The sequence below is a fragment of the Phyllobates terribilis genome, unplaced genomic scaffold (genome assembly GCF_046119375.1).
Source record: "Phyllobates terribilis strain yellow unplaced genomic scaffold, ASM4611937v1 Scaffold_1352__1_contigs__length_313120, whole genome shotgun sequence".
Lineage (NCBI taxonomy): Eukaryota > Metazoa > Chordata > Amphibia > Anura > Dendrobatidae > Phyllobates > Phyllobates terribilis.
Genome location: NW_027364112.1, coordinates 211,158 through 234,554, shown reverse-complemented (window position 1 = coordinate 234,554; position 23,397 = coordinate 211,158).

Sequence of the window (23,397 nt, the reverse complement as noted above, 5' to 3'; positions counted from 1 at the left end):
GTGGACACATGATAGCCAGCCCTCATGGTGTTTGTGTTATTAAAGAAAAAAAAAATTGGGGGGCTGGCTAGAGGCAGCCGTGGACACACGATAGCCAGCCCTCATGGTGCTTGTGTTATTAAAGAAAAAAAAAATTGGGGGGCTGGCTAGAGGCAGCCGTGAACACACGATAGCCAGCCCTCATGGTGTTTGTGTTATTAAAGAAAAAAAAAAATTGGGGGGCTGGCTAGAGGCAGCCGTGAACACACGATAGCCAGCCCTCATGGTGTTTGTGTTATTAAAGAAAAACAAAAATTGGGGGGCTGGCTAGAGGCAGCCGCGGACACACGATAGCCAGCCCTCATGGTGTTTGTGATATTAAAGAAAAAAAAAATTGGGGGGCTGGCTAGAGGCAGCCGTGAACACACGATAGCCAGCCCTCATGGTGTTTGTGTTATTAAAGAAAAAAAAAATTGGGGGGGCTGGCTAGAGGCAGCCGTGGACACACGATAGCCAGCCCTCATGGTGTTTGTGTTATTAAAGAAAAAAAAAATTGGGGGGCTGGCTAGAGGCAGCCGTGAACACACGATAGCCAGCCCTCATGGTGTTTGTGTTATTAAAGAAAAAAAAAATTGGGGGGCTGGCTAGAGGCAGCCGTGAACACAATGCTTCATTTCTGCATCGTGGTTACATAGCCTTAGTGTTATTAAAGCAAAAAAAATTTGAGAGTTGGCTATAGACATTATATGCCCAATATGAGGGCTGGATGCAGGTAATCCAGGACAACCAGCAGCAAGCTCTCATGCTTGCGTGCACATTAGAAAGAGAAACATTGGCATCTGGTGTTTTTACAATCCTACAATAAAAAATTAAAAAGTTGGACAACATTGCCACCTGGTGGAGTTTCCTCAGAACACACAATGTCAACAAAAAAGTCAATGAGGGCTGGCTATTGGTCAATCAGGTAAGTGATTTAGCCAGCTCTAATGTTACATTTTTTTGCATTTTTATTGCGTAGACCCCCTCAGGAGCGATATTTCAGACCGCAGAGCGCGCAGTTTCGAGCAAAAATTTTGCCTTAACCCTGAAAAAATTTAGCGCATCCCACCGCGTGCGTAAGCGTCCCAAATGCCAAAAAACAAATTTCCCCCATCAGTCCCTATATATTACTATAGTACAGAAGGTCATACTACCATATTGACTCTTTAATCCAGTTCCAATGTATCAAGGTCAAGCCTGTTGCACAAATGCAACAAATGTTGCATTCCGGCAACAAAAGTCGGCCATCTTGTGTCCCGTTTGCAACAAAAGGTCATCTTTTGTTGCCTTTCGGCAACATTTCAGGTCAAGCCTGTTGCAAACGGGACACGAAGCCTCTGATTTTGACCAAAGGTGCACCTCTGTAGCATAATCCCCCCAAAAGCAGTCTGTAGCATAATCCCCCCACCTCCCATAGGCCTTCTGTAGCATAATCCCCCCACCCCCATAGGCAGTCTGTAGTATAATCCCCCCGCCCCCCATAGGCAGTCTGTAGCATAATCTCCTCACTCCCCATAGACAGTCTGTAGCATAATCCCCTCACCCCCCCCCATAGGCAGCCTGTAGCATAATCCCCTCACCCCCATAGGCAGTCTGTAGCATAATCCCCTCACCCCCCATAAGCAGTCTGTAGCATAATCCCCTCACTACCCATAGGCAGTCTGTAGCATAATCCCCTCACCCCTCCCATAGGCAGTCTGTAGCATAATCCCCTCACTCCCCCCCATAGGCAGTCTGTAGCATAATCCCCTCACCCCCCATAAGCAGTCTGTAGCATAATCCCCTCACCCCCCATAGGCAGTCTGTAACATAATCCCCTCACCCCCCATAGGCAGTCTGTAGCATAATCCCCTCACCCCCCCCATAGGCAGTCTGTAGCATAATCCCCTCACCCCCCATAAGCAGTCTGTAGCATAATCCCCTCACCCCCCCATAGGCAGTCTGTAGCATAATCCCCTCAGCCCCCATAGGCAGTCTGTAGCATAATCCCCTCACCCCCCCATAGGCAGTCTGTAGCATAATCCCCTCACCCCCCCCATAGGCAGTCTGTAGCATAATCCCCTCACCCCCCCCATAGGCAGTCTGTAGCATAATCCCCTCACCCCCCATAAGCAGTCTGTAGCATTATCCCTTCACCCCCCATAGGCAGTCTGTAGCATAATCCCCTCACCCCCCCATAGGCAGTCTGTAGCATAATCCCCTCACCCCCCATAGGCAGTCTGTAGCATAATCCCCTCACCCCCCCATAGGCAGTCTGTAGCATAATCCCCTCACCCCCCATAGGCAGTCTGTAGCATAATCCCCCCACCCCCCATAGGCAGTCTGTAGCATAATCCCCCCACCCCCCATAGGCAGTCTGTAGCATAATCCCCCCACCCCCCATAGGCAGTCTGTAGCATAATCTCCTCACTCCCCATAGGTAGTCTGTAGCATAATCCCCTCACCCCCCCATAGGCAGTCTGTAGCATAACCCCCCCCCCCCTCTCCAATAAGAAAAAATAAATAAATAAGCACAATACTCACCTCTCTCTCCTCCTCATTCCCCCGCTGCTCCGAGCGCCCGGTCCGCACAAATCTTCAGCACAGTGGGCCGGGCGCCAAGTGATGACGTGACGTCAGTGGCGTCAGACACAGAGGACGCTATGGGGACTGATGGGAGAGGGAGCGTAGCTCCCTCTCCCATCACTGAGCTTGCAGTTGCGGTGACTTGCGGGGGGGGGGGGGGCGATGCTGGCATCGGGGACCTCCCTCCTGCTTTAGGGCCCCATAGCAGCTGCCGGGCAGTACAGGGACATTGGGTCTCCCTGCTCTGCCCGGAGTGTAACTGTAGAGGCGTGCCGCTACAGTTACAATGACGTAGCTCGGGTGGGCACCCTCAGAGCGCGGGGCCCGGGGCGACCTCCCCCTCTGCCCCCCAGGTAGCTACGCTACTGTCACAGACCCATATATTTGTATGGGGAATTTAGATTCATGAATCGTAACTATTGTTATGTGGACAACTCAATAGCTTATAATGGCTACGTATTTTATGCATGAAAACTATGGATAAAACAAGTATGTGAAACAATAAAGTCTGGATGAGGTATGAGGGGAGTCTGATTAGACATTATTTCAAAGCAAAGTCTGGGGTTTGTATTACAGAGGGTTGTGCTCAGGAGTCTGTATTAAGAGGGAGTCTGGTCTGGGTATGGATTTATGAGCTAGGTCACTGACCATAAAGTTATCCTAAGTGAACAAAGCTCAAATGTGAAGACATGAAATAGCAGGTACAGTCATGGCCAAAAGTATTGAGAATGAGACAAATAGTAATTTTTCCAAAGTTTACTGCTTCATTTTTTGTAATGGCAATTTGCATATACTCCTGAATGTCAAAGAGTGATCAGCTTAACAGCAATTACTGTACTTGCAAAGTCAATATTTGCCCAGAAAATGAATTTTAACCCCCAAAACACATTTCAACATCATTGCAGTCCTGCCTTAAAAGGAGCAGCTAACATCGTTTTAGTGATTGATCCATTAACACAGGTGTGGGTGTTGATGAGGACAGGGCAGGCGATCAATCAGTCATGATTAAGTAAGAATGACATCACTGGACACTTTAAAAGGAGGCTGGTTCTTGGTATCATTGTTTCTCTTCAGTTAACCATGGTTATCTCTAAAGAAACACGTGCAGCCATCATTGCACTGCACAAAAATGGCCTAACAGGGAAGAGTATCGCAGCTACAAAGATTGCACCTCAGTCAACAATCTATCGCATCATCAAGAACTTCAAGGAGAGAGCTTCTATTGTTGTCAAAAAGGCTCCAGGGCGCCCAAGAAAGACCAGCAAGCGCCAGGACCGTATCTTCAAACTGTTTCAGCTGCGGGATCGGACTACCAGCAGTGCCGAGCTTGCTCAGGAATGGCAGCAGGCTGGTGTGCGTGCTTCTGCACGCACTGTGAGGCGGAGACTCTTTGAGCAAGGGCTGGTTTCAAGGAGGGCAGCAAAGAAGCCACTTCTCTCCAGAAAAAACATCAGGGACCGACTGATATTCTGCAAAAGGTACAGGGAGTGGACTGCTGAGGACTGGGGCAAAGTCATTTTCTCTGATGAATCCCCTTTTCGATTGTTTGGGACATCTGGAAAACAGCTTATTCGGAGAAGAGGTGAGCGCTACCACCAGTCTTGTCTCATGCCAACTGTAAAGCATCCTGAAACCATTCATGTGTGGGGTTGCTTCTCAGCCAAGGGAATCGGCTCACTCACAGTCTTGCCTAAAATCACAGCCATGAATAAAGAATGGTACCAGAATGTCCTCCAAGAGCAACTTCTCCCAACCGTCCAAGAGCAGTTTGGCGCCCAACAATGCCTTTTCCAGCATGATGGAGCACCTTGCCATAAAGCAAAGGTGATAACTAAATGGCTCATGGAACAAAACATAGAGATTTTGGGTCCATGGCCTGGAAACTCCCCAGATCTTAATCCCATTGAGAACTTGTGGTCAATCATCAAGAGACGGGTGGACAAACAAAAACCAACAAATTCTGGCAAAATGCAAGCATTGATTATGCAAGAATGGACTGCTATCAGTCAGGATTTGGTCCAAAAGTTGATTGAGGGCATGCCAGGGAGAATTACAGAGGTCTTGAAGAAGAAGGGGCAACACTGCAAATATTGACTTGCTGCATTAACTCATTCTAACTGTCAATATAACCTATTGGTACTCATAATATGATTGCAATTATATTTCTGTATGTGATATAAACATCAGACAAACACTAATAAAAACCAGAGGCCAGCAGATCATGTGAAAATATAATTTTGGTGTCATTCTCAAAACTTTTGGCCATGACTGTAGGCATCAGTCATGTAGAAGACTTAAATGTTGATTTTTTTTGCTTAATTTATAAAACCCTCGTCATGATTCATATCTTCTAAATAATACTGACTGCATCACTAGGATAGGGTCATTATTAGCATTACGCGTCCTACTTCCATTATAGCTATAAACTATCACTGATCTTATTGTCTGTACATGTGGTTATACTTGGGGCTTCCTGTATGTACAGACTGTATGGATTTTATAGGATGCAAGGGCCACTGCTCTTTTCCCCATGGCAGATACTGAATGTGTAATGTTAAACTTATTGTGTGATAATGATGGTTTGCTGGATATGTTATGGATTACGTTCAGGGGTGGATTAAGAGTAGCCAGGGCCCCGGGCAGTTTAGAAGGTGTGGGCCCCCCCACAGGTACCCGATGTATCACGTGACATGTCACATGATTCCCTTTGATAGCTCATGTGATAGATCATGTGACCAACACACAGAAGCTTTGGTCACATCTGTAGACGGAAAATGATAGAAATTTTTTTCCATTATGTTCACAGCGCTATACATAACATAGCGCTATATATAGTAGAGCAGCAGTGGGAGATTAATTTCCTTGAGGGGTCACGAGAGACCATGACTGTTGTGGAGGCTGAACCAATAGGCTGAAATTAATTCTGCTCAACATTAATAATATTAACAAAATAATAAAAAATATATATTAATTGTATGACTTAATATTGAGCAGAATTAAGTATGCTGACATCCCCCTATATACAGTATGAGCCCCCACATAACTCCCTAGATACAGTATGAGCCCGCACATAGCTCCCTAGATACAGTATGAGCCCCCACATAGCTCCCTAGATACAGTATGAGCCCCACACATAGCTCCCTAGATACAGTATGAGCCCCACACATAGCTCCCTAGATACAGTATGAGCCCCACACATAGCTGCCTATATACAGTATGAGCACCCACATAGCACCCTATATACAGTATGAGCACTCACATTGCCCCCTATATACAGTAGGAGCCCCACATAGCTCCCTAGTTACAGTATGAGCCCTCACATAGCTCCCTAGTTACAGTATGAGCCCTCACATAGCTCCCTATATACAGTATGAGCCCTCACATAGCTCCATAGATACAGTATGAGCCCTCACATAGCTCCCTATATACAGTATGAGCACCCAAATAGCTCCCTATGTACAATATGAGCCCGTACATAGCTCCCTATATACAGTATGAGTACCCACATAGCACCCTATATACAATATGAGCCCGTACATAACTCCCTATATACAGTATGAGTACCCACATAGCTCCCTATATACAATATGAGCCCGTACATAGCTCCCTTCTCTGATCGACTGTCGGTTCCACAGCCAGCTCAGAGAATGGTCGAATGCAAAATGCAGCTACCTGGGAGACACCTTTGACCACCGCATGAGGTGGCCCAAAGGCACCCCCCTGATGGCTGTACCCCGGTCACATGCCTCTCCTCATTCCCCCATGTATGGCCCTGTACAGTCTATATGACAATACATGACTGGTATCTACTATAGTATAATCAGGGATGTGTCCTTCTGTCAGAAGCCTCTATAGACTGCGCAAGTGCAATACCTGCGCAGTCTGGCCGCAGACAGACACATCCACATCCCAGACAGGGATGAGGAGTGTGGTGCCGGATATCCCGGTATGCAAAGGCACCATAAACACATACCTGTTCAGTCCTGTCATCTCTGGAGAGGCTGGGGGAGGAATGTGGTGCCACAATCGGCGCCTGTGCATACTGTGATTTCCGGCGCTATTTTAGTCAAGACAAATATGAAAACAAAATGGACAGTGTGGTATGCGCATGCGTGTACTTTGGCGCCATTTTGTTGAATACACTCTGCACATTTGTATTCATTCAAATGAAACTGGATATTGCGCTATGCGGACATGGGGAGCATGGACCAAGGTGAGGGGGGAGCATAGACCAGGATAGGGGAACAGGAAGGGGGAGCATATACCAGGATGGGGAAGCATGGACCAGGATGGGGGAGCATATACCAGGATGGGGGAGCATGGGCCAGGATAGCGGAGCATATACGAGGATGGGGAAGCATACACCAGGATGGGGGAGCATATACCAGGATAGGGGAGCATATGCCAAGATGGGAGGAAGCATGGACCAGGATGGGGGAGCATGGACCAGAATGGGGGACCAGGATGGGGAAGCATATACCAGGATGGAGGGATGGGGGGAAGCATGGACCAGGATGGGGGGAGCATATACCAGGATGGGGGACCAGGATGGGGAAGCATACACCAGGATGGGGGAGCATATACCAGGATGGGGGACCAGGATGGGGAAGCATATACCAGGATGGGGGAGCATATAACAGGATGGAGGACCAGGATGGGGAAGCATACACCAGGATGGGGGAGCATATACCAGGATGGGGAACCAGGATGGGGGAGCATATACCAGGATGGGGGAGCATATACCAGGATGGGGGAGCATATACCAGGATGGGGAAGCATATACCAGGATGGGGGAGCATATACCAGGATGGGGGAGCATATACCAGGATGGGGGAGCATACACCAGGATGGAGGAGCATATACCAGGATGGGGGACCAGGATGGGGAAGCATACACCAGGATGGGGGAGCATATACCAGGACGGGGGCAAATATACCAGGACGGGGGCAAATATACCAGGATGGGGAAGCATACACCAGGATGGGGAAGCATATACCAGGATACGGGGCCAGGATAGGAGAGCATATACCAATAAAAAAGCTCGCCACCCGGGCGTAAAACGAGTTCAATAGCTAGTGCGATATACTGTGATATAGACATCAGATGTTATATACTATACACATTGTTATATCCCATCTGATGTCTTTACCACAGTATACCGTACACTAATCTGTATACTGGATGTGACATTTTGTACAGGGATATACACTGTACTGATCACACCGGCCTACAGGACCTCACATATTATATATGGAGCAGTATAGTATGTGACGTCCTGTAGGTTTTGGGCTGATCAGTCAGTGCAGGATCCTGTATGCGATGTCTGTGGTCTCTGCTGGGGCTCAGTGTGATTTATTGCATGACTGTGAATTTTCCTGCAGATCTGGTGACGATGGAGCCGATGACCTGGCATTGACAGCGCGAGCTGATCTGCAACAAAGGTCAGACTCCGGCAATAAGTCACACAGAGCCCCAGCAGAGCGACCGCTGACCTGATACTAAGGGATCTGTGTGAACTCATTAGGAGGAGAGCAGCATCTTGCAGCCCCCTCCTCACTCCAGACAACCTGCCCTGGGCCCGACCTCATATTTACTATTTACCGCCATCCACTGATGCAGGAGCTCCTCTCCGGCAGGCTGAAGTGAAGCAGCTCCAGGCGCCGCTGTGTGACGTCAGTCCTGGAGACACAGCGTGCAAGGGGTGTGTCTGTCTCCCTGATGCAGCCGGCGTCTAATGGTACGGTGCGGTTCCCCTGCCCATGCCTCTGCAAAAAACATTATAATGAGGGCGATCTGGCCATGGGCTCCCCCGAAGGCCAGGGCCCCGGGCGGTAGCCCAGATTGTCCTCATTATAATCCGCCTATGATTACATTGCTTTGAATGTGTTGACTACGGGTCAGAGTGATGATTGTAGTTGCCTTGTCTCCTCTGTCATTACATCGGAGAGAACTCAAGCGTCATAGTAAATTGGTGTATTGCTATCACTCAGTCAGTGTGGGAATTCAAGAGAGGTAAAGACTGCGAGTCTCCCATGTGGACAAGGTTAGTAGATAAATAGGTAGAACAAATAGGTCATGCGCTCTCTGTAACAGGGCGGGTGTAGCCTTCAATGTGACCAACTGAGCACAATAATTAGAAGCTGATACTTGTGACCAGGTTGTTGAGCCATTCTAAAGCTGGCCACACAAATTAGATGACTGTTGACCAAACGATTCTTCAGTGGATCATTCAGCCAACAGCCATCTTTGCTGACTCTCCCATGGAATGGATTGCTCACTTGGCTGAGCACTCCTGTGTTCTCCATGATTTCTGAGAGAACAAAGTGATCAGCAGTCCCAAATTGGATATGTCCAATTGTCATCTCCTGCGACCATCAGTTGACCTGTGCCCCTATACACATTAGAGTGTCTGGCATATCGATGTGTTTGACCAACTTTAACCTAATGTGTATGGAGAAAGCTGTATTTACACTGAAAGATTATCATGTACGATCGTTTTTAAGAAACAGGCTGATGATCATCAGATAAAAAAAGCAAAACTCGCCTTCACTGGGTGAAATTATTTTTTGTGCAGCACAAAAAATCATTGTTCTCAGTGGTGCAGTGGTCCTTTCTAAATACGACTCGGACTCCCAAGAGCTATGGCTGCTTATGCACTCTGAACAATCTGCTACAGATCGCTCAGTCTGCCCATGTAAACAGGCTTTTAAATTTCTGCAAATGGGTTTGTGTAAATGGATCCTACAACATAAGAAAAGCTGAATATAGTGCTGCCGGGGAGATTATATGTTATTGGCCTGTACTGGGAGGGTGATGCCCATGTCAAGTTAACCACTTCGCGCCAGAGCCTCTTTTTGCCTTCGTGACCGGGCCAATTTTTTCAATTCTGACCACTGTCACTTTATGAGGTAATTACTCTGGAACGCTTCAACGGATTCCCCTGATTCTGAGACTGTTTTTTCGTGACATATTGTACTTCATGATAGTGGTAAAATTTCTTCGATATCACTTGCGTTTATTTGTGAAAAAATCGGAAATTTGGCGAAAATTTTGCAATTTTCAAACTTTGAATTTTCATGCCCTTAAATCAGAGAGAGATGTCACACAAAATAGTTAATAAATAACATTTCCCACATGTCTACTTTACATCAGCACAATTTTGGAACCAACATTTTTTTTTGTTAGGAAGCTATAAGGGTTAAAAGTTGACCAGCGATTTCTCATTTTTACAACAAAATTTACAAAAACATTTTTTTAGGGACCACATCTTATTTGAAGTGACTTTGAGAGGCCTTTATGACAGAAAATACCCAAAAGTGACACCATTCTAAAAACTTCACCCCCCAAGGTGCTCAAAACCACATTCAAGAAGTTTATTAACCCTTCAGGTGCTTCACAGGAATTTTTGGAATGTGGAAGAAAACAATGAACATTTAACTTTTTTTTCACAAAACTGCTACTTTAACCTCAAATTTTTAATTTTCACAAGGGCAGCCAGAAAAAATGGACCCCAAAATGTGTTGTGCAATTTCTCCTGAGCACGCTGATACCCCATATGTGGTGCAAAGCCACTTTTTGGGCGCACGACATGGCTTGGAAGGTAAGGAGCGCCATTTGACTTTTGGAATGGAAATTTGACTGGAATCGATAGCGGACGCCATGTTGCATTTGGAGAGCCCCTGAGGTGCCTAAACAGAGGAAACCCCCAACAAGTGACCCCATTTTGGAAATGACACCCCTCTGGGAATTCATCTATGAGTTTTGTGACCATTTTAACTCAATGGATGATTTCCAGAAACAAGCACGCAATGGAAGGTTTAGATTCTGGAGAACCCCCCCTGGAAATTAAGTGAGCTCTACTCAAATGTGTCATTCACTAAATGAACCAAATGTTTGAATGACAAATTGGGATACATTTTTACAGTTTAAAAACGTGGTTCTGTGTGGAAGATTTTAAAGCAGTCAGTGACGCATAAGGCTGGCAATGATGGGCATTGTGCGCAATAGTAGCGGGTATCACGCCTCATTCCTCTCTTAGTACATACACGACATCTTTTCTGGGGGTTCCTTCTTGTTTCCGTTGCTGGAATAAGTGCAATAAAATGTCGCTCAGTGAGTCTTTTCACATCCTCAGATTCTAATGGATGAGCGGGGCTAACACTTTGAAAGACAAGATTATCAGAGGCCAGCAGCTGACATCTGCGTCCCAGCGCAGCGGCGTATGACATCACTGACGCAGATGTCAGCTGCAGGCCTCTGATAGGTCGGCAGCTGGCATTGGTATTGCTGTGCAGAGAGCCTGTCTCTGCTCGGCAATACACTGCACTACGGTGCTTATGTCGGCGGCTACTGGTCCGGGCCGGAATTGTCAAGGGGTCTATGGTGCCTGCATGCTGCATATGCAGAAGGACGCCGAGGGAACGGAAGACAGGTGAGAAGAATTTTTTTTTCTCTGTTATGTGCACTATGGGCATCTGGATAGGGACATATGGGCACGTGGGTGAGCACATATGGCCACCTGGATGAGGACGTATGGCCACCTGGATGGGGACATTCCTACAATATGGGGACCTGGAGGGGGACATTCCTACAATATTTGGACCTGGATGGGGGGCATTACTACAAGATGAGGACCAGGATGGGGCATTACTACAAGATGAGGACCAGGATGGGCACATTGCTACAATATAAGGACCAGGATGGGCACATTGCTACAATATGAGGACCAGGATGGGCACATCGCTACAATATGAGGACCAGGATGGGCACATCGCTACAATATGAGGACCAGGATGGGCACATCGCTACAATATGAGGACCAGGATGGGCACATCACTACAATATGAGGACCAGGATGGGCACATCACTACAAGATGGGGACCACGATGGGGCATTACTACAAGATGGGGACCAGGATGGTGCATTACTACAAGATGAGGACCAGGATGGGGCAATACTTCAAGATGAGGATCAGGATGGGCACATTACTACAAGATGAGGACCAGGATGGGGCATTACTGCAAGATGAGGACCAGGATGGGTACATTACTACAAGATGAGGATCAGGATGGGCACATTACTACAAGATGAGGATCAGGATGGGGCATTACTACAAGACGAGGACCAGTTCAAAAAGTGTATAGAAAAAAAATGGTATCACTAAAAATGTCACTTTGTCATGCAAAGAATGCGGCCCCCCAAATTCAATTTTTTTCCGTGTGCGGCCCATATACCCAGCTGAGTTTGAGACCCCTATTCTATACCATTTTAATATTTTGATTTTGTACTTCTGAAAACATTCTAGAGTGAAGACATCAGTAATCAATACAGAGATGGATTTCACACTGACGGCATCATTTGATGAGGCATGTTGGCCGATAATGTTGATATGGGAGAGGATTAACCATGGATATACATCAGATTCTCCCCCAAAGTCATTGGGGTTCCGAAAAGGAGGCTATGGATACCAAATATGGGTTTTAGCTCCTACAACGAAAAATATTCTGTTTTCTGGGACACTTTTCACTCATACTGGAAAGTGCACACTCCATTCGGCCCTGTTTTATATTTCATTGGACCTCGGTTTATTGATGAGACAAGCCAAGGATTATATGTACCGCCATCATTTACTGTCATTGTATCAGATACAAATGTTTTAATGCCTGCTCGAGCTTCAACGGTAGCTAAGCAAATATTAAAAATTACCCATTTTGTTCTAAACTCTATTTAGTGCAGTGATTTAGATGATAAACACATTTGATGTATGAAAATCTTAAACTTTATATATATTTTATTGCAAATTTACATTTTTCCCTGAATGTCAAGGTGTTCATATCTCTTACGTGGGTATTTCATGTTCTAAAAAAATAGTTAATAGCATTTACATGCTGTTAAACAATATTGAGTAAAGAATCATTTACTACATCTAAACATATAGTATGACACCGTTTTATGTTCAAAGTGTTTATCAATGTGCATGTCCACCTCATGTGCTAAGTGCTGCTGGATATGCATGCTTGGTCTCTCTCCTGCAGTAGCATTATATACCTATGAAAAGTCCATGTGCAAAGGAAGTAAAAGGGACCATACTGTCTGCTGCCAGAAGGGGAAGAAAACTGATTATGTGCGGAGTTGGCACCCAGCAGCACAGATTAATAGCAGCTAAGAGATGGGGCAGTACAGCTGAGCTGACAGCACTATGAGAAAAGAGCTCACAAAAGTATAATGAGACAAAGCTAACCTCTGCTGTACTGCCCCTTCCCCAACACTTTCTGACATGATGAAAGCTGAAGAAGTGTTAGTAATCACACATATGTCTACTATTCTCCTAGAACTATGTAATCACATACAGATTTGCAGGAAAATCAGTGAGAGCAGACAGTCTATAATTACAAAATAGAACCTACAAAGTCGCAAGTAACAAAACATAATTTTATTAATTAATAAATATAGCTGGACAACTAGAGATATTAAAAAACAAGATATAGGACTAATTAAAAACCAATAAAACACAGCAGGCACAATAATAAGTACTGAACATAGGTCCCGATGCCCACATACTCCCTGTGCAGCCTCCACCTTACCCTCCAATGCACGTTTCACTAATGCTTCCGAAGGGGTGGTGAAGTGGAGAATGGAAGCCAACTTTTTAATGAGTGAGAAAGGTGGTAGAGGTGATGGCCATTTCTATCAACGCCTTCCACTATGATTATGTGGCGTGGTCACTATCAATACCTGCATTGGAGGGCGCTGATGGAGTCATTGAAGCTGAAATTCCGGGTCCAAGCCGAGCAGCCAGTGCGTATGTGCGAAATGGAGTGGCAGCCATCTTGGATGAGGAAAACTTGCCCAATGCAACTATGAAAGTAGAAATACAGTTATATGAAAAAGTTTGGGCACCCCTATTAATCTTAAGCTTAATGTTTTATAAAAATTGGTGTTTTTGCAACAGCTATTTCAGTTTGATATATGTAATAACTGTTGGACACCGTAATGTTTCTGCCTTGAAATGAGGTTTATTGTACTAACAAAAAATGTGCAATCTGCATTCAAACAAAATTTGACAGGTGCATAAGTATGGGCACCTCACCAGAAAAGTGACATTAATATTTAGTAGATCCTCCTTTTGCAAAAATAACAGCCTCTAGTCGCTTCCTGTAGCTTTTAATGATTTCCTGGATCCTGGATGAAGGTATTTTTGACCATTCCTCTTTACAAAACAGTTCCAGTTCAGTTAAATTTGATGATCGCCGAGCATGGACAGCCCTCTTCAAATGATCCCACAGATGTTCAATGATATTCAGGTCTGGGGACTGGGATGGCCATTCCAGAACATTGTAATTGTTCCTCTGCATGAATGCCTGAGTAGATTTGGAGCGGTGTTTTGGATTATTGTCTTGCTGAAAGATCCATCCCCTGCGTAACTTCAACTTTGTCACTGATTCTTGAACATTATTGTCAAGAATCTGCTGATACTGAGTGGAATTCATGCATCCCTCAACTTTAACAAGATTCCCGGTGCCGGCATTGGCCACACAGCCCCAAAGCATGATGGAACCTCCACCCAATTTTACTGTGGGTAGCAAGTGTTTTTCTTGGAATGCTGTGTTTTTTTGCAGCCATGCATAACGCCTTTTTGTATGACCAAACAACTCAACCATGGTTTCATCAGTCCACAGGACCTTCTTCCAAAAAGAAATTGGCTTCTCCAAATGTGCTTTTGCATACCTCAGCCGACTCTGTTTGTGGCGTGCTTGCAGAAACGGCTTCTTTCGCATCACTCTCCCATACAGCTTCTCCTTGTGCAAAGTGCGTTGTTGACCGATGCACAGTGACACCATCTGCAGCAAGTTGATGCTGCAGCTCTCTGGAGGTGGTCTGAGGATTGTCCTTGACCTCACCATTCTTCTTCTCTGCCTTTCTGATGTTTTTCTTGGCCTGCCACTTCTGGCCTTAACAAGAACTGTCCCTGTGTTCTTCCATTTCCTTACTATGTTCCTCACAGAGGAAACTGACAGGTTAAATCTCTGAGACAGCTTTTTGTATCCTTCCCCTGAACAACTATGTTGAATAATCTTTGTTTTCAGATCATTTGACAGTTGTTTTGAGGAGCCCATGATGCCACTCTTCAGAGGAGATTCAAACAAGAGAACAACTTGCAAGTGGCTATGAAGTTCAAAGCTTAATGAGGTTACAAAACCAAAAAAGTGCTTTAGTAAGTCAGTAAAAAGTAGGTAGGAGTATTTAAAACAAGAAAATGATAAGGGTGCCCATACTTATGCACCTGTCAAATTTTGTTTGAATGCAGATTGCACATTTTCTGTTAGTACAATAAACCTCATTTCAAAGCAGAAACATTACTGTGTCCAACAGTTATTACATATATCAAACTGAAATAGCTGTTGCAAAAACACCAATTTTTATAAAACATTAAGCTTAAGATTAATAGGGGTGCCCAAACTTTTTCATATAACTGTAGATTGGAAAATATGGGGCGGCGGCTATATTGGATGGGGGAAACGTGCCTATTGCAGTGGGGAAAGTAGACCTTGATGGGAAAAAGAGCCAAATGAAAAAAAATATGTATGTGGATAACTGATGAAAAATGACAGAATGTGGAAGCATGGAGTGAAAAGTGAGGGTGCTAAAAAATAAACAAAGAAATATGATTGGATGCGTTGTGACATGTCAATGAAATGAATGATGAAAAAAAAAATCTAAATAAAGTGATAGGGGAATAGGGAAGATCACAAAATGAAAAACTAAGAAAAAAAAATATATATAATGATAATAAATAAATAGTAAGTAATAAAAAATTGTAAAATTAAAATAATAATAGTGTAATGAGTAAGCAAAGAAAGAGAACATATGAATGTGAAAAAGGGTATGCATAGTGGTAGAATAAAATAGTGTGTATAAAACACACAGAACAATGAAAAAAATATATAAAAACACATTTAAATGGAAAAACGTGCAGCAATATCCAGATGAGACGACAAAGTAAAAAATACTGGAAGAAAGAAAAAATGTGGGACTTGTTTTCATATTAGCCACTGAGATAAACTGCATCCTAGATTGAAAGAGAAGAAGTGAGAAAACAAATAAAAATGAATAAAACTAAAAAGCCACAGCCGACTTCGCAAATATAAGGAAAATAAAATGAAATGTTGGGAAACAATAAGGGAACAAAAAGATGGTAAATTGTAGTCATTAAAGAATACAACAATTAAAGATAGGAAACAAAACTGAGCTGTTCTTATAAACCAAGAGGTGCCAATGTTTATAAAGTAGTTATCCACTTACATTCAATTTGTACCAGCTTTTTCTTGTTTCAGAAAAAACTGTTTCAATATAGGCCAATGGACTTCATCTCTTCGACTATGGAAACTGGTAATTGGCAGGACACGTTCATCTTGATTTTTCATCTTTTTCAGTAAATCATCAAGGTTACATACTCTAGCTAATCTGTAACCTCGGTCAATATCTTTTACTCGATATCCGCGTTGTGTAAATCTGTCTTTCAGATCTCTAACATGGCTCTCAAAGTCAGATGTTTGATCACACAAAATTACTTATCCATTCATGAGAATATTGTGTCTGAACCATATCTCTCACCCATAGCCCTACAAAAAAGATTTTCATAAGACAGCGCAAATGTTACGCCCATTGCCACACCCATAGTCTGCAAGAAAAATCTGTTCCTGAATACAAAAAAAATTGTGATCCAAAACAAAATTGAGTCCATTGGACGGATAAGGAGGTCTCTGGATAGACCCTGCATGTTGAGAAGAAATTTGGTTGCTGGCATCCCCTGTTGATGACTAATGCAGGTATAAAGGGACTCAATATCACATGTCACAAGGAACATGTCAGGTTCCAATACTTCACCATCCAATCGCCTTAAAACCTCTCTCGACTCCTTTAAGTAGGACGGAAGATCGACCATACAAGGTTGAAGACAATGATCAAGGAATCTACAGATCTGTTCATTCATACTTCCACATCCTGATACAATGGGACAACCTGGGGGGGGTTGAGTAAATTTTCATGAACCTTAGGTAATAGAATGTAGCAATAACTGGACCGTCAACCATGAGATCTTCCCATTATGGTTTAGGGATAGTGCCTCTCTCAAGTGTCTTATCCAAAATAAGGAACATATTATTTTGAAATGTTCTTATTGGCAATCTGCAAAAAAATACTTGACATCATTCAGTTGACAGGAAGCCTCCCTTTCATACATGTCAGTATGCCAAATAACCACATTCGATCCTTTGTCAGTTTACCTTTTTACCACCTGTTTCATGATTTTTTTTAATTTCATTTAAAGCAGTCATCTGTTGTTTAGTAACATTATCATTGATTCGCAGTGATGAGTGAATATTTTAAGTTACTCAGACTGTTCTCATGAAAATTTCAAGTGGGACAAAGAGAGAGTAGAGGAAATATGGCAGATTTCTTGACAATTCAAGAAGGGTTTTCTGGTCATTGAGGATCTTTCCGACCCCCTTTCATATTAACCTCCCTTTAAAGAAACACATGGCTGCATGCGACATGGGTTAAACAGAAGGCACTATACTCCAATAGTGACTTCCCACCAAAACGGACATTTTTAATATCAGCTTCTGAACCAGACCTATCCCCCGCCACAGCTCCGGACACGTGACACCTTACTTGGCCTGGGCCTGCCACACACCTAAAGCTTGCTCAATACCCTCTCTCAAGGCCAAAGACCATAAATCCATCCCAATATCATTTAGATGCACACCGTCCGATCTCAAGTGCTCCCTAGAAGGCACCTCCAAATCCTTACGCCTTACCACCACACCTTGCTACGAAACGAGCCATAGTTTTGTTAACCTTAATCCTGGTCTTGTTAATACGCTCAACCGATTTTGTGTACCTCCAGTTCAGCAGAGCAACAATGTCCGACCAAACAATAACGATTCCTGGATACGCTGACCACAACCGTAACATGTCGAATTTAATATCTCTGATGAGTTTCCATGATGATCTAACCCCAAGGTAATTTCCACCAACATGTAACACAAGTACATTCGGCAGTTGATTCACCCTACAATAGTATGCCACCTCCGGCAAAACACTCCCCCAGGTCATACCGCGGATACCCAGCCACTTGATCAGTGCCGTGGACCAAGCCTGCCTGAGCTGCCGACCATCCGTGTGAACATCGGCCAGTAACGCACCCCAAAACATGCAAGAATGACCGAGGATCCACATTAAACATGCACTTTAATAAAACAAAACAATGACCTCATTAATAAACATAAATATCACCACACTAACAAACAGCTACAGCCCATCTCAACCTTATACAGCCACAAGGTGAGGGCGTCCATATGAGCGAAAAAGTGCTGATTCACAACGACCTATACGCCGAACCACATCATCACCCAAGCCCCAACGAGAAGCCTCCGTCGCCGCACCAATGCGGAACGAATGAGACCCATACTCTTCAGGCTTTTCACCCATTAACATTAATCAATGTTTAAAAACTGCAACAAATTGGTACCGAGACAGTGCAAATTCGTCCACATGTCATAAGAACACACCCAGCATTGCACCATGAACTGCCATAAAATGCCTTACTACGACAATCGGGCAGGCTAAATAACCAGGAATAGAATAAACATTCCCACATTGATCAGTCTTAGACTGCCTGAACACACATTCCACCCTATCATCCAACACATGAACGTCACCCAAAAGCAAACCCCCTTCCACCATACGTGGAGGACTGATTAGCTCGCTTATGCGAAATGCACCAAAGAAGGCTAACACAAAAGCAGCCGAAAACAATGCTATCTCATAAAGGGAATAACAAACAGATTGCACACAACCCAACAACTTGTTCAACAGTGCAAAAGAAACTGGCCTCCTTTTATCTTGACTAACTACGCCTTTCCGAAAATCCTTCATGGCCTGATTCACCAAAAATTCCTTTGTGACATCCTTCACACCCTGTAACTTAAACAGAAATGCCAGCGTCGCTAATCTCTGCGACACTGCGGACACCGATCTACCCGAAATGAAATCTTTTCCTAAAAAGGATAAAACTAAACACAGCCTATCCTTATCAGAAGAATCCACCTCCATGCACGCACTCAAAGTTTCCCATTCTAGCAATAATTTTGGATACCTTCTTGAGTTCTTGATTAACTCGAAAACTACACATTGACTAGACTCCAAAGCACATTGGGACATTCCGCTCCCACTTTATCTGCCCATGGCACCAGCTGGAGAAACCAGTCGAACTGAAACGAGACAGCGCATCAGCCACTTCATTCAATTCCCCCGGAACATGCCTCGCCACTATACACATTCCTTTCCAAACAGCGCAACACCAAGTGACGTAGGTACACCACTATAGGAGGAGATTTTGCCAACAAAGAATTTATTGCATGAACCTCCAACAGGTTATCACAATAAAAACAAACGTTCTTTCCGCTAAACTCGGCCCCCCACAATTCCAGGGCCAGTACAGTTGGGAATAATTCCAACAAGGACAAGTTTTTTTACCAAACCCGTTTCCTGTCAGGTCACTGGCCAAGGACCTACGCACCAATGTCCCAGAAAAAACGCTCCAAAACCCAATGACCTAGCAGCAACCGTGTAAAGCTGCAAGTTATCATAGAATGGTAGAGTTGGAAGGGACCTCCTGGGTCATCTGGTCCAACCCCTTGCTCAAAGCAGGATTCACTAAATCATCTCAGACAGATGTCTGTCCAGCCTCTGTTTGAAGATGTCCATTGAAGGGGAACTCACCACCTCTCGTGGCAGCCTGTTCCACTCATTAATCACCCTAACTGTCAAAAAGTTTTTTCTAATATCTAATCTGTGTCTCCTCCCATTTAGTTTCATCCCATTGCTTCTAGTCTTTCCTTGTGCAAATGAGAAGATGATCCTTCTACAATGTGACAGCCCTTGACATATTTGTAGACAGCTATTAAGTCTCCTCTCAGTCTTCTTTTTTGCAAGCTAAACATTCCCAAATCCTGCAACCGTTCCTCATAGGACATGGTTTGCAGACCAGTCACCATTCTGGTCGCTCTTCTCTGAACTTGCTCCAGTTTGTCTATGTCTTTTTTAAAATGTGGTGCCCAAAACTGTACACAGCATTCCAGATGAGGTCTGACCAAAGAGGAGTAAAGACCGATAATGACTTCACGTGATCTAGACTGTATGCTTCTGTTAATACATCCCAGAATTGTATTTGCCTTTTTTGCTGCTGCATCACACTGTTGACTCATGTTCAGTCTATGACCTATTAGTATACCTAAGTCTTTTTCACATGTACTGTTGCTTAGCTCTATTCCTCCCATTCTGTATATGCTTTTTTCATTTTTATTGCCCAGATGTAGTACTTTGCATTTTTCCCGGTTAAAAACCATTCTGTTGGTTGCTGCCCACTGCTCCAGTTTATTTAGGTCTTTTTGAATCCTCTCTCTCTCTTCTCTAGTATTAGCTATCCCTCCTAGCTTTGTGTCATCAGCAAATTTAATCAGTTTACCCTCAATTCCTTCATCTAAATCATTGATAAAGATGTTGAACAATACAGGTCCCAGGACGGAGCCCTGTGGTACCCCACTTGAGACATTCATCCAGCTGGATGTGAAGCCATTTACAACCACCCTTTGAGTCCGATCACTAAGCCAGTTATGAATCCACCTAACAGTTGCCTGGTCCATTGCATACTTGGTCATTTTTTCAATAAGGATGGTGTGAGATACTTTGTCAAATGCTTTGCTGAAGTCAAGATATACTATCATTGGACACCACTTTGTCCATCCACAGCGTGCAACCATTATATTTCGCCAGAAAAGAGTCCCAAACCTCCAGATCCGCCTTGATCTCCTGAGTAACGCGAAAAAATGATGCGACGATGATTTTCCTGCCAACGCCTCCGATAATCACCTGGAAAACACCCTGACCATCGGCATTATCCTGCAAGCAAAATTAAGCTTGCCCAACAATGACCGTACTACCTTCAACCTTATTTTCTTGACGCGTCGCACCGCCGCTTCCGCCAGCCGCAAATCCATCAACTTTCCTTTAGGAAGCCTACACTCCATCGCCACACTGTCAATTTCTATACCCAAAAAACACATCACCGTAGCAGGGCCCTCCGTCTTGTCTGCGGCTAATGGGATCCCAAACAACACCGTCACCTTCTTTAAAGTTACCCACAAAACTGAACACACTAACAAGCCAGAAGGCCCAACACAAAAGAAATCATTCAGGTAGTGAATTATTGAAGAGACCCCGGACATGTCCCGAACCACCCATTCAACAAATAAACTAAAAGCCTCAAAGTATGAGCATGATATAGAGCAGCCCATGGGCAAACAACGATCTACAAAAATGTTTTCATCCCACATGCAGCCTAACAGATGAAGAGTGTCCGGATGCACTGGAAGCAAGCGAAAAGCCGCCTCAATATCCGATTTTGCCATTGTGGCGCCCCTGCGGGGTCAGTCGCCACAGAGGTACTGCATCTCACCCAGAGGTGTGGTATCTCACTCTCAGGTAAGGATGGAGTACTGCCCGGGACCCACCCACTTGCATCCAACACTACACCCTTCCAGGCCAGCAGGCGGGGCAAGATGCACTGCCTTATGCTGAGCCCTGTCCCTGTTAGAAGTGCGGTGGAACCGACTGAGGGGGAACCAAGTATTGGGTGAGGGTGGAGGAAGCAGCTAGGGGAGCACTTCAGTAGGTGTATAAAAAGGGGAGCCATCTTGAGAGAGAGAGTCCAGTCAGTGTTCAGTCTGAGGAGAGAGTGGTGGAAGCAGGAGCTCTGCTCAGAGAAGAGAGCCTAGACAGAGAGGCCCAGGAGGACTGGCTGAAGAGGAAGGGAGCAGAGGAAGGCTCCAGGAGTGAGGGGATCCCAGGGGCACGGCAAGTGCGGAAGCCACCAATGCGCCCGAATCTGCAGGAACGTGGAGGTATCAGGCCGCAAAGAGGACCGGCCCCTAACTATTGGAGAACTACAAGGCTCAGCTAGAAACCGGATGCTTCTGTACTTTCAGGGTGCAGCTGCTCACAACCACAACTACATCGCTAAAAAGGTAGCCACATAGGATTCAGGGGACTGCAGGTTACCCGCCAAAATCCGAGGTTACCGGCTTGGGACACTGGCGCAGGGCAGGAGGGTGAGAGCCAGCGCAGGAAGACGACCGAGTAAGGCACACAGACTGGGGTCCCGTTATGTACTCCTGAGGCACCTGGGAGATTGCTGAACCCCTGACTTGGTAAACACAGGACGGTGTGGGAGGTTACCCTGGTCCTGGTAACCTGGAGTTCAACAACTGTGAGTAAACCTTGAAGACTACACCCCACTGTGTCCTAGAATTATTATCTGCGCCATCACCTGCACTACACCGCACCAACCACATCCGCCCTATAGTATCACTACTTACTGCCCTGGAGCTAAGCTCTCCCTGTGGAGAGCTGAACCAACTCTGCTGTGTCATCATCAGTTCCAGAGGATCTGCACCGCAGCGGCGGCCCCATATAGCAGCATATCACAGGTGTCGTCACGAACATTATATAAAAACTATATTCCCTTTTCTTTAATCCCTTTTATTAACCGCCCTGGGTCACGGACCGGGTCACTGCCACTGTGACACCCCCAGCACCGACCTGCCCCACTACAGAGTACCCCACGGCCCAGGGGGCGAGTCACCACCAACGCAGCTTGCCCTGCTGCCCTTACCAACCCTAATGACTTATCAAACGATAACTCTACCGGGATGCCATTCACGGAGTCCTCTTCTAGAGAAGATAAGTGATGAATAAGCCAAAACTTATTTGGTACCAGCTTGGGTACAACATTCAAAGGGGAAATTCTCAATTCTGGCCAAGGCGGATCCAGAAACGGTCCCGCCGTGCTCCCCAAAGCCACTTCATTATACAGCGTTTCCATCACCACCTCCGGGTGTTCCCCTGCCGATTTCAAATTTCCCGGCCTAAATTTTGGCGCTCCAGGATCAAACGGAATCCTGAAACCCTCAGAAAAACCCAGCTCAATTAACCTAGCCGCCTCCATATCTGGATATCTATTTAAAAATGGAAGCATCGCCTCGACCTTCACGGGAGTCCTCCCTCTTTCCAGAACCCTCACCTCTTTTGCCTTTTGCTCGTTTAAAGCACTTACTGAGCCCCTGACTTCCCCTACATCCAAAACACTCGTGCTTAAACTTGCATGTGCCCCCAAACTTACATTGCCCCTAGTTGAACTGCCAACAAAAACCTTTCTTTATAGACACTGAAGATCCGCTGGCTGTCTCCTGCCCTCCGGTTTCTGCTGCTGGGCTTTCAGTGCCCCACAACCTCGGACTCCGGTGTCCAGTTCTTCTGCGCTTCCTCTGGGGTGAACTGCCATGCAGCTCCACTCCCTAGGTCTTTCCTCATCGACGTCCTGACTTCAACTCCTTTCTTCTTTCCTCAAACTAACCCCGCCTGCAGATCCCAGTTGCTAAGGGGAGGAGCTCCCCTTGCTGGTCTGGAGCCAGGAAAGTGTTGCATGCTAGCAAAACCTGATTAGGGGACCCCTCCTTGCTTCGAGGCATGGCATCACCCCTTGTGAGGGAGGCAATGCCACTGTGGCACCCGGACTCCTGGGGTGCCACATACACTTCAATTATCCAACCGAACCACCTCATCCTCCTTTTCTTTCTCAGTATTACTCTTTTCCTGTGATAACACCGAGCCACCACCCTGCAGGCGCACTCCCGCCTGCCCAGATCCTGCTCCTGAACCTCCGGAAGCCACTCACGCCACTGCCGGCGACCT